At 45.8% G+C, this 11,295-nt stretch overlaps 1 pseudogene across 1 annotated transcript in view; it reads left to right on the top strand.

The window, feature by feature from the left end:
• Positions 1-11,295, top strand: part of LOC311138632 (NLR family CARD domain-containing protein 3-like) — a 42,615-nt pseudogene that overhangs the window by 29,528 nt on the left and 1,792 nt on the right. The window contains exon 8 of the transcript XR_014615212.1: positions 8,599-8,645. The product of XR_014615212.1 is annotated as an NLR family CARD domain-containing protein 3-like (transcript). The remainder of the gene's footprint in view (positions 1-8,598; positions 8,646-11,295) is intronic.

Genomic DNA, 11,295 nt, shown 5'->3' with positions numbered 1-11,295 from the left:
CGATTCGCCACCTGGTTATCAGAAGGGGGAAAGGAGAAGATTAGTTGTGTGTCGTCTGCGTAGCAATGATAGGAGAGGCCATGTGAGGATATGACAGAGCCAAGTGACTTGGTGTATAGCGAGGATATGAGAGGGCCTAGAACTGAGCCCTGGGGGACACCAGTGGTGAGAGCACGTGGTGCGGAGACAGATTCTCGCCACGCCACTTGGTAGGAGCGACCGGTCAGGTAGGACGCAATCCAAGAGTGAGCCGCGCCGGAGATGCCCAGCAGACAGGTCTAGAAGGACAAGAGCAGAGGAGAGAGAGTTAGCTTTAGCAGTGCAGAGAGCCTCCGTGACACAGAGAAGAGCAGTCTCAGTTGAATGACCAGTCTTGAAACCTAACTGCTTTGGATCAAGAAGGTCATTCTGAAAGAGATAGCAAGAGAGTTGGCTAAAGACGGCACGCTCAAGAGTTTTGGAGAGAAAAGAAAGAAGGGATACTGGTCTGTAGTTGTTGACATCAGAGGGATCGAGTGTTGGTTTTTTGAGAAGGGGTGCAACTCTCGCTCTCTTGAAGACGGAAGGGACATAGCCATCGGTCAAGGATGAGTTGACGAGCGAGGTGAGGTAAGAGAGAAGGTCACCGGAGATGGTCTGTAGAAGAGAGGAGGGGATAGGGTCAAGCGGGCAGGTTGTTGTGCGGCCGGCCGTCACAAGTCGCAAGATTTTATCTGGAGAGAGAGGGGAGAAAGAAGTCAAAGCATAGGGTAGGGCAGTGTGAGCAGGACCAGCAGTGTCATTTGACTTAACAAACGAGGATCGGATGTCGTCAACCTTCTTTTCAAAATTGTTGACGAAGTCATCCACAGAGAGGGAGGAGGGGGGGGGGATTCAGCAGGGAGGAGAAGGTGGCAAAGAGCTTCCTAGGGTTAGAGGCAGATGCTTGGAATTTAGAGTGGTAGAAAGTGGCTTTAGCAGTAGAAACAGATGAAGAAAATGTACAGAGGAGGGAGTGAAAAGATGCCAGGTCCGCAGGGAGTTTAGTTTTCCTCCATTTCCGCTCGGCTGCCCGGAGCCCTGTTCTGTGAGCTCGCAATGAGTCATCAAGCCACGGAGCAGGAGGGGAGGACCGAGCCGGCCGGGAGGATAGGGGACATAGAGAGTCAAAGGATGCAGAAAGGGAGGAGAGGAGGGTTGAGGAGGCAGAATCAGGAGATTGGAGGGAGAAGGATTGAGCAGAGGGAAGAGATGATAGGATGGAAGAGGAGAGAGTAGCAGGAGAGAGAGAGCGAAGGTTGTGACGGCGCATTACCATCTGAGTAGGGGCAGAGTGAGTAGTGTTGGAGGAGAGCGAGAGAGAAAAGGATACAAAGTAGTGGTCGGAGACATGGAGGGGAGTTGCAGTGAGATTGGTAGAAGAACAGCATCTAGTAAAGATGAGGTCAAGCGTAATGCCTGCCTTGTGACCCAGAAATGTGAGGGGTGAGCCATCCTCAGGAAAGGAACTTATCAAGGCGTCAAGCTCATTGATGAACTCTCCAAGGGAACCTGGAGGGCGATAAATGACAAGGATGTTAAGCTTGAATGGGCTAGTGACTGTGACAGTATGGAATTCAAATGAGGAGATAACAGATGGGTCAGGGGAAAAAGAGAGAATGTCCACTTGGGAGAGATGAGGATTCCTGTGCCACCACTGACCAGATGCTCTCGGGGTATGCGAGAACACATGGTCAGACGAGGAGAGAGCAGTAGGAGTAGCAGTGTTTTCAGTGGTAATCCATGTTTCCGTCAGCGCCAAGAAGTCGAGGGACTGGAGGGTAGCATAGGCTGAGATGAACTCTGCCTTGTTGGCAGCAGAACGGCAGTTCCAGAGGCTGCCTGAGACCTGGAACTCCACGTGGGTGGTGCGTGCAGGGACCACCAGGTTAGAGAGGCAGCAGCCACGCGGTGTGAGGCATTTGTATAGCCTGTGCGGAGAGGAGAGAACAGGGATAGACAGAGGCATAGTTGACAGGCTACAGAAAATGGCTACAATAATGCAAAGGAGATCGGAATGAAATGAACTAAACATCTGGGAAAGGAGAGAGCGGGGCCTCCCTCACTTACGTTTCACTGAAACACCCAAATATAACTCTCCCAACTTCCACCTCAGAAACTATCATTGTTGTAAACTACAGCGGTTCAATGTTTTCTAGGAATATACTAACTTAGTTTATTCAGCTAGCTAACTTGGTACAGTACTCTTCCGTGAAAATCATCCAGGGCACCTAGTCATATGATGCCACAGCCAACTAGCATGCCGGACTCCAACAACACGGTTTAGCACCAATACTCGGCCACAACAAACCACCAGTGTGTCAACACGCCAAGCAGATCATTTGTGTCCTTGTCTAACGGTGTGGGTTAGTCCCGACAGCTTGAGCGAGTCTGTCGTCAACTTATTCAGCCAGTTAGTTAGCTAGAATAGTTAGCATACTAGCTAGCCATTGCTTTCAGACAAAGAAGATACCCCTCCTCCCACAGCACGAACACACAGAGAGAGCCAAGCTAACATTAACTAGTCACCCATGTCCCGAATTCCCTTGAACGACTCTGGCTACCAGTATGTAAAAACAAAACATAAAATGTAGGTTATAACTTACCCCTAGCAGCTACTGTTAGCTAGCCAAGTGCAAAGCTAGCCACTGAATTGACTCAGCCAGTTCGCGTCTGTTCACTAGGTCGTTCCAGCTATTGTTTACTAGTAGCTATCCAGGTAGCAACAATCTAGCTAAATTTCAAGCACAGTAGCCACTTACTACCTAATGTTAACGGTTCAGACAATGAGGTTAGAAAAACAGCTGAATGGTAGGCATTATTGTATGTAATTATTGGAGGCAGCTAGCTGGTGTAATTACAGGCACTCTCAGGCGTGAAACGGATTTCCACAGTTGCTAATAGTTACCAGTAGCTACCCGCTAGCTAGTCCAGGTAGTGGGTTAGCTAGCTAGCTAGCTAGCTTCGTGCTTCACCGGGCTCAGCCGAATACAATACTAACCTACAATAATTACATACAACAACCCACGATAACTACCTACAATACCTAACTACAATCTAAATACATAGTTTAAGCTTTACTCGACAAAGCCCAAACGATGTATATAAGCCAAACTTACCTCCCGCCAGAGAGAGACACAACCTCACCCGACGAAGCACGATACCTGAATACATTTGCAGTTTGTCTTGGTTTTGTTTTAGATGATGTTTTTCCCAATAGAAACTGAATGGTGAATAATGTCCTGTCATTTTGGAGTCACTTCACTTGTATTGTCAGTAAGAATAGAATATGTTTCTGAACACTTCTACATTCATGTGGATGCTACCATGATTATGAATAATCATGAATGAATCGTGAATGATGACGAATGAGAAAGTTACAGAGGCACAATGATCATACCCCCTCTGTTATTGGTAATGGTGAGAGGTTAGCATGTTTTGTTGTAGCCTCTGTAACTCTGTAACAGTTACTATTGGACAAAACATAACCCAAAACACAACCAAAACAAACTGCAAATGCAACCAATGAGTTTACAATCAAATACTCAACTTTTGACTACTTTAATACACTATAAGTGAATTGGTCAGAATACTTATGACTTCTTCAAATAGGGGGACTATATACATAAAGTGCTTTCATTTCTAAACGGTGAAACAGATATGTATTAAAATACCCTCAAATAAAAGGTGACATTATATACTGTCATCTGATATGAAACATTTGATCTCAAATCCAAAATGTTGGAATATAAAGCCACATTTAAAATGTTAGCTTCACTATCAAAATAGATATAGTGTGGACTGTATACTCAATACAATCTAAATCTGATACCTCACTGTCTGTCTTTTGACTGATACTGCTTTTTAAACTGGTCTGCTCAGTCTACTCAAATATTCGTACTATACATTTTTCTCTCTACATACAATATTATGATTTTTTTTAATAATTATATATATATGGCAGGTTTCAGGACACTGGTATGAATGAAAATGTTGAAAAAAATATACTGCCACTATTTTCACCACCAAAGAATTGCAGTGTGGTTTTAATTTGATTGGACTTTTTGCAGGCTGTCAGGCTGTCTAGTCACAGAGGAAGGCTGTGTTTCTCTGGTCTCATCTCTGAGGTCAAACCCCTCACACCTGAGAGAGCTGGATCTGAGTAACAATGACCTGAAGGATTCAGGAGTGAAGCTGCTCTCTGCTGGACTGGGGAATCCCCACTGTAAACTGGAGACTCTGAGGTCAGTATTCCTGTAGTTGGTCAACAAGTGATAACTGTTCACCAGATCCACATGTGTTTACCAGGCACACATAGTCCACACCATATGTGTTTGGACAGTGAAGCTTACAGTTTTAAATTTGGTGCTATACTCCATCATTTTGGATTCGAGATAGAATGTTTCATTTTAGGTGACAGTATATAATGTCACCTTTTATTTGAGGATATTTTCATACATATCTGTGTTACTGTTTAAAAATGAAATCACTTTATGTATCTATTTCTCCCATTTGTATATGTCGTAATAATTTGGACATATTCACTTATATTGTATTAAATTAGTCATAAGTTTAGTATTTGGTCCCATATTCCTTACCCACAGTGATTGCATCAAGCTTGTGATTCTACAAACTTGTTGAATACATTTGCAGTTTGACTTAGTTGTGTTTTGGATTATGTTTTTCCCAATAGAAACTGAATGGCGAATAATGTCCTGTCATTTTGGAGTCACTTCACTTGTATTGTCAGTAAGAATAGAAGATGTTTCTGAACACTTCTACATTTATATGGATGCTACCATGATTATGAATAATCATGAATGAATCGTGAATAATGATGAATGAGAAAGTTACAGAGGCACAAAGATCATACCCCCTCTGTTATTGGTAATGGTGAGAGGTTAGCTGTTTTGTTGTGGCCTCTGTAACTTTCTCACTCATCATTTGTTTTAATCAAGGCATCATCAGGATTAATTTAGTAGTGTTTAGAAACATGTTATCTACTCACTTATAATATGCCATTTAGCAGACGCTTTTATACAAAGCGACTTACAGTCATGCATGCATACATTTTTTTTTGTGTATGGGTGGTCCCGGGGTTCGAACCTACGACCTTAGCGTTACAAGCGCCGTGCTCTAACAGCTGAGCTACAGAGGACCACTGAGACAGAAAATTACTCCAGTCATCATCCACCATTCAGTTACTATCAGGCAAAACATAACCCAAAACACAACCAAAACAAACTGCAAATGCAACCAACAAGTTTACAACCAAATACTCAACTTTGACTACTTTAATACACTATAAGTCAAATGGTCACAATACGTTTGACTTCGTCAAATAGGGGGAAAAGATACATTAAGTGCTTTCATTTCTACATTTTAAAACAGACATGTATTAAAATATCCTCAAATAAAAGGTGATATTATATACTGTCACCTCATATAAACTCCTGAGTGGCGCAGTGGTCTAAGGCACTGCATCGCAGTGCTAGCTGTGCATCTAGAGATCCTGGTTTGAATCCAGGTTCTGTCATAGCCGGCTGCGACCGGGAGACAAATGGGGAGGCTCACAATTGGCTCAGTGTCGTCCAGGGTAGGGGAGGGAATGGCCGGCAGGGATGTAGCTCACTTGGTAGAGCATGGCGTTTGCAACGCCAGGGTTGTGGGTTCGATTCCCACGGGGGGCCAGTATAAAAGAAAAATGTATGCACTCACTAACTGTAAGTCGCTCTGGATAAGAGCGTCTGCTAAATGACTAAAATGTAAATATGAAAAGCTTGATCTCAAATCCACAATGCGGGAGTATAGAGCCACATTTAAAATGTTAGCTTCACTGTCAAAATAGATATGGTGTGGACTGTATACTCAATACAATCTAAATCTGATAGCTCACTGTCTGTCTTATTAAACTGCTCTGTTCAGTCTACTCAAATATTTGTACTTTTATATTTTTCTCTCTACAAGCAATACTTTGATAATTTGTCATTTCTAATAATGATACATTCATTTATGAATAGATATGGCAGGTTTCAGGACACTGATATATCTTAATATGTAGAAAAAATATACTGCCACTATTTTCATCACCAAAGAATAGCAGTGTGGTTTTAATATGATTTGACTCTTTACAGGCTGTCAGGCTGTCTAGTCACAGAGGAAGGCTGTGCTTCTCTGGTCTCAGCTCTGAAGTCAAAACCCTCACACCTGAGAGAGCTGGATCTGAGTAACAATGACCTGAAGGATTCAGGAGTGAAGCTGCTCTCTGCTGGACTGGGCAATCCCCACTGTAAACTGGAGACTCTGAGGTCAGTATTCCTGTAGTTGGTCAACAAGTGATAACTGTTCACCAGATCCACATTTGTTTACCAGGCACACATAGTCCACACCATATGTGTTTGGACAGTGAAGCTTACAGTTTTAAATTTGGCGCTATATTCCAGCCTTTTGGATTTGAGATATAATGTTTCATATTAGGCGACAGTAAAGAATGTCACCTTTTATTTGATGTTAATGGTGAGAGGTTAGCATGTTTTGTTGTAGCCTCTGTAACTTTCTCATTCATTATTATTCATGATTCATTCATGATTATTCTTAATCATGGCATCATCAGGATTCATTCAGTAGTGTTTAGAAACCTGTTATCTACTCACTTAGACAGAAATTACTCCAGTCATCATCCACCATTCAGTTACTAATGGACAAAACATAACCCAAAACACAACCAAAACAAACTGCAAATGCAACCAACGAGTTTGGGACCAAATACTAAACTTTTGACTACTTTAATATAGTATGAGTGAATTGGTCAGAATACTTATGACTTCTTCAAATAGGGGGACTAGATACATAATGTGCTTTCATTTCTAAACGGTGAAACAGGTATGTATTAAAATACCCTCAAATAAAAGGTGACATTATATACTGTCATCTCATATGAAACATTTGATCTCAAATCCAAAATGTTGGAGTACAGAGCCACATTTAAAATGTTATCTTCACTGTCAAACTAGATATGGTGTGGACTGCATACTCAATACAATCTAAATCTGATACCTCACTGTCTGTCTTTTGACTGATACTGCTTTTTAAACTGGTATTTTCTGTCTACTCAAATATTTGTACTATACATGTTTCTATCTACAAGTAGTACTTTGATCATTTGTCATTTCTAATAATGAAACATTAATTTTTGAATAGATATGGCAGGTTTCAGGACACTGATGTATCTGAACATTTTGAAAAAATATACTGCCACTATTTTCACCACCAAAGAATAGCAGTGTGATTTTAATATGATTTGACTCTTTGCAGGCTGTCAGGCTGTCTAGTCACAGAGGAAGGCTGTGCTTCTCTGGTCTCAGCTCTGAAGTCAAACCCCTCACACCTGAGAGAGCTGGATCTGAGTAACAATCACCCAGGAGACTCAGGAATCAGACTGCTCTCTGCTGGACTGGAGGATCCACACTGCAGACTGGAGGAACTCAAGTATGTAGAGGGTTTATGTCAATGTTCATATCAGACATGTTGGAGTTATCAGGCTAGTTAAGACAAACATTCTGACCACCACTTGGACTAAGTTATATGCTGACTGTGTGTGTGTGTGTGTGTGTGTGTGTGTGTGTTTGTCCTGTGTGTGTGTGTGTGTGTCCAGTGTGTTTGTGTGTGCGTGTGTGTTTGTGTGTGTGTGTGTGTGGACACTGGACAAACACACACACACTGGACACACACACACAAACACACTGGACACACACACAAACATTGGACACACACTGGACACACACACATACTGGACTCACACACACACTGGACACACACACATACTGGACTCACACACACACACTGGACACACACACACACACACACACACACACACACACACTGGACACAAACACACACACACACACTGGACACACACACACACACACTGGACAAACACACACACACTGGACACACACACAAACACACTGGACACACACACACACACACTCACACACACTGGACACACACACACACACACACACACTGGACACACACACACACTGGACCAACAGATGCACACTCTGGACACACACACACACACACACACACACTGGACACACACTGGACACACACACACACTGGACACACACACTGGACACACTCACACACACTGGACACACACACAGATTGGACACACACACACACACACTCAAACACACACTTGACACACACACACTCACACTGGACACACACACACACACACACACACACTGGACACACACATTCACTTGACAAACACACACAAACTGAACACACAAACTCACTCACACACACACACACTGGACACACAAACACACGCAAACTGGACACACACACACAAACAGGACACACACACACACTGGACCCACACACATACCACACACACACTGGACACACACACACACACTGGACACACATTCTTACCACCGCTTGTACAAAGTTATATGCTGAATGTGTGAGTTTGTGAGTGTGTGTGTGTGTGTGTGTGTGTGTGTGTTTGTGTGTGTGTGTGTACGTTTATCCCTCAATGACTCTCTGTTCTTCTGCCTACCGCTACAGTGTGGAACATGGTGGAGAGAACACAATGAAACCTGGACTTAAAAAATGTGAGTGTTGACTGCTGTGAAGAATATGACTAATTATAAGTCTTAATTCAAGTGAAGTCAAAGTCAAAGACCACCATCATTACTTACTTGGTCATATTAAATAGAAGCTGTAGTTCTACAGTAGCACAAATCAGGGACACCAAAGTTTACAAAGAGTTGCTTTGACAATGTGTGTGTCTGTGTATGTGTGTGTGTCATGATCGTCTAGAACAGATGAAGACCAAGGCGCAGCGTTGCAGACGAACATACTGAACTTTATTATCTTCAGTGATAATAAGCACAACAAAACAACAAAACGATAACGTGACAGTTCACGGTCTAACACAAACCAACTCGAAACAAGATCCCACAAACACTAAGGGAAAACCGACAGTTTAAATATGGCTCCCAATCAGAGACAACCAGCCACAGCTGACACTCGTTGCCTCTGATTGGGAGTCACTCAGGCCAACAAAGAAATAAACTAACTAGAACTCCCAACAAAGAAATACAACACATAGAATGAACACACCCTGGCTCAACATATAGAGTCCCAGAGCCAGGGTGTGACAGTACCCCCCCCCCTAAAGGCGCGGACTGCGACCGCGCCTCAACTAGAACAAAACAGGGGAGGGCTGGGTGGGCATTCCTCCTCGGCGGCGGTTCTGGCTCCGGGCTTGCCCACCACCCTCCAATAAACCCCCCATAGCGCCCCTGGTCCGGTCTGGCCCCGCTGGCTGGGGCTGAACTGGACGTAGCAGGAGCGGTTAGCTTCAGCTCCGTTGTGAAGCAGTTGACCGGTACCTGATTAGGCACCGGTGAACCAGGCACGGGTTGTGCTGGACTGACGACGCGCACCCCTGTCTTGGTGCGTGGAGCCGGAACGGGCCGGACCGGGCTGACGACTCGCACCCCTGGCTTGGTGCGTGGAGTAGGAACGGGCCGGACCGGGCTGACGATGCGCACCCCTGGCTTGGTGCGAGGAGCAGGGACAGGCCGGACCGGGCTGGCGACGCACACCGTAGGCTTGGTGCGTGGAGCAGGGACAGGCCGGACCGGACTGGCGACGCACACCGTAGGCTTGGTGCGTGGAGCAGGGACAGGCCGGACCGGACTGGCGACGCACACCGTAGGCTTGGTGCGTGGAGCAGGGACAGGCCGGACCGGGCTGGCGACGCACACCGTAGGCTTGGTGCGTGGAGCAGGGACAGGCCGGACCGGGCTGGCGACGCACACCGTAGGCTTGGTGCGTGGAGCAGGGACAGGCCGGACCGGGCTGGCGACGCACACCGTAGGCTTGGTGCGTGGAGCAGGGACAGGCCGAACCGGGCTGGCGACGCACACCGTAGGCTTGGTGCGAGGAGCAGGGACAGGCTGGACCGGGCTGTGGAGAAGGATAGGAGACCTGGAGTGAAGAGCTGCCACAACCCGTCCTGGCTGAATGCCTACCTTCACACACTCTGTGTGAGGCATCAGCACAGGACGTACAGGGCTGTGTACCCGTACTGGCATAACAGCACGTGACACTGGCGCAGGATATCCGGGACCGAGGAGAGGCACTGGAGGCCACGAGCGCTGAGCCGGCACACTCCGTCCTGGCTGCATGCCCACCTTCGCACAACACGTGCGGGGTGCTCGCACAGGACGTACCGGACTATGCCGGACCACTCGTGGCACAGTGCGCAGCTCCGCATACCGCGGAACCTGCCCAGTCTCATGCTGCCATGCCTGAGTACGGGGAGTTGGCTCTGCTCTCCATCCAGGCTCCGCCAACCTGCCTTCTGGCCCCCAAAACCCGGTGGCCACCTCTCCTAATCTCCCAATTCGCCCTGTGGCAGCCTCCTGCTGCCCAGTCGCCCATGCCGTGTGCCCCCCCCTAAAAAATTATTGGGGGTGCCTCTCGCCTGTCCGACCACGGCCCGGTTGACGCCGCTTCTCCACTCCTGCCTGGGTCTCCCCCTTCATCGCCTTCCGGTACCGGACGGCCTCCTCCTTCGTAATCTGCCCCCAGCCGAGGAGGACATCCACCAGCGTTACCTCCTGCGTGTGTTCCTGGACACGCTGCTTGGTCCTGGTTTGGTGGGATCTTCTGTCACGATCGTCTAGAACAGATGAAGACCAAGGCGCAGCGTTGCAGACGAACATACTGAACTTTATTATCTTCAGTGATAATAAGCACAACAAAACAACAACACGATAACGTGACAGTTCACGGTCTAACACAAACCACCTCGAAACAAGATCCCACAAACACTAAGGGAAAACCGACAGTTTAAATATGGCTCCCAATCAGAGACAACCAGCCACAGCTGACACTCGTTGCCTCTGATTGGGAGTCACTCAGGTCAACAAAGAAATAAAAAAACTAGAACTCCCAACAAAGAAATACAACACATAGAATGAACACACCCTGGCTCAACATATAGAGTCCCAGAGCCAGGGTGTGACAGTGTGGTGTGTTCGTGTTACTTTAGAAATGTGTGTGTGTGTCCAGTGTGTGTTTGTGTGTGTGTAATTAATGGGAATATGTGTGTTTTATATTACCATACAGTATGACATATGATCATTCAACAAATCTCAAGTTACCTTAACTTCTCCTTTTGATACCCAGAAACATCTACATTAAATGAATTAGTGAAAAGTGAGATAACATTCTAATGTGAATGATGAT

Source organism: Coregonus lavaretus (genome assembly GCF_964263955.1).
Source record: "Coregonus lavaretus genome assembly, chromosome: 2".
In the NCBI taxonomy this organism is placed as follows: domain Eukaryota; kingdom Metazoa; phylum Chordata; class Actinopteri; order Salmoniformes; family Salmonidae; genus Coregonus; species Coregonus lavaretus.
The sequence above is the reverse complement of the archived record's forward strand: the minus strand, read 5'-3'. Positions and strand labels throughout refer to the sequence as shown.